Source organism: Capsicum annuum, chromosome 1, assembly GCF_002878395.1.
Source record: "Capsicum annuum cultivar UCD-10X-F1 chromosome 1, UCD10Xv1.1, whole genome shotgun sequence".
NCBI classification, from domain to species: Eukaryota; Viridiplantae; Streptophyta; class Magnoliopsida; order Solanales; family Solanaceae; genus Capsicum; species Capsicum annuum.
Window position 1 is genome coordinate 197,269,449 of NC_061111.1, and position 1,917 is coordinate 197,271,365.

Sequence of the window (1,917 nt, forward strand, 5' to 3'; positions counted from 1 at the left end):
ATTCTCTTTTATATATATATATATATATATATATATATATATATATATATATAAAAGAGAATGTTAGTCCATCCTATGTGGCATGTCTTAGAGGCCTCCAATGTCATTTATCTTTTTTTGTGTTATTTTTTTATATTAATTGAGTTTTTTTCTCCATTTAAATATTTATGTGTTTAAAGAAAATTCAAAAGTCACTATATTTAACTCTATTAATTATATAATAATTTTAAGAATGAGGAAGAGCTGAGGAGTTAGTAATGTGGAAGGTCTCTTATAGAGAATGTATAATACTCCATTGAAATGAGATGGTGCATAATCTGAAAATTCTTCAATATTGCTACAATGTTCATTTCCACCTTCCTTTGCATATATAAAAGATAGAGTTGTACAAACCAAGTTTAAGCAATAATATGACCTTTAAGGTTAATATTTGCTTAAGATTTGTATTTTTGCTTACTACTTTTTGTTTGGATTTTTTCACTAAACCAAATGTGAAACAAGGATTTTTGAAAGGTCACATATTTTTTTTTTGGTTTTTGTTCTTATTTTTTTGATCCCTTCTGAATATTATCTTTTTTTACAAGTTCTTTCTATCTATGCAACACATGTTTTTCTAATACTTTCTTGATTTACAAATTGTAGTATAAACGATTGACTTGTGAGGAGTTTTTAGAATGTGAGAATTCATTAGTACCGAGAGAAATAGTGAGTTGAGTTTATTACTTTGGATATGATTTTTATACTAGAAGGTATTTTGGTCTCATTTTAATTAATTGTAAATTTTTTATTATGTCTTTGGATAGTCACTAAGGTTTCTATTTGGCTAGATGGATTTAATGCATGTTGAAATAAAGAAAAATCTGGTGTACAAATTGAAGAAAATTCTGAATAAATATTTATTATTTGATATCGAGAACTTTAAGGTTGTTATTGAAAGCAATGGAGCATATAAACCACTTAGGGGTCGTTTGGTAGAGTGTATAAAAATAATGCAAAATATGATGTATTAGTAATGCTTGTATTAGTAATGTTTGTGTTAGTTATGCTTGCATTAGTTATGCTTGTATTTTTCTTATGCAGTGTTTGGTTCGATGTGTTAAAAAAAATATGAATTACATAATTTTTTTATTTTTTTTTACATAATATCCTCAATATATATGTTGGAAAGGATGCGGAAAATTTTTTGAGGGGTAATAGGCTCTTTAAGCATGTTAATGCACGCATTAGATCCATTGCATTACTAATGCCATGGATTTTGAGGTATTAGTAATACACACCTCAATACACAATAGAGTGTATAACTAATGCTTGCATTGGTTGTACATAGGGTAAAGGGTATACCAAACAGGGTACTACTAATACACATTAAACTAATGTATGCATTAACATTCCAATACACTCTACCAAACGACCCCTTAGACGTAAAAGAGCATTTTTCTTCTTTTTGTTCAATTCTCTCTAATTTAAATTATGTGGTATATCACTAAAGCTCACATTTATTTAATTTTAATCCTCATGATTTTTCATTTTATTTTCTTATCTAAAACTCAACTATTTTTATAATTAAACGCCTAAATCGAGTATGTTTTCTTAAAATATCAATTTTTTTCAAAAAAATTACATCTCATAACCTAACATTAAACTATGCCAGTCAATTAAAAAGGTTGTGACAGAAAATTGAACTCATTCAAAAAGTAGAAGTTTGAATGAATATATATATATATATATATATATGAGTATATATACTTATTGTTGTTTTTAATTGATTATTTCTCAGAAAAAAAAGATATGTATTTTTCAAAAACAAGACTTTATAACATAATTTTACACTTTGTATCAAAGGAAAATATGAAATACTCTTCAATTGATTATTTTATTGCTAAAATAAAATTTATTGATATTTTGTTATACAAACTT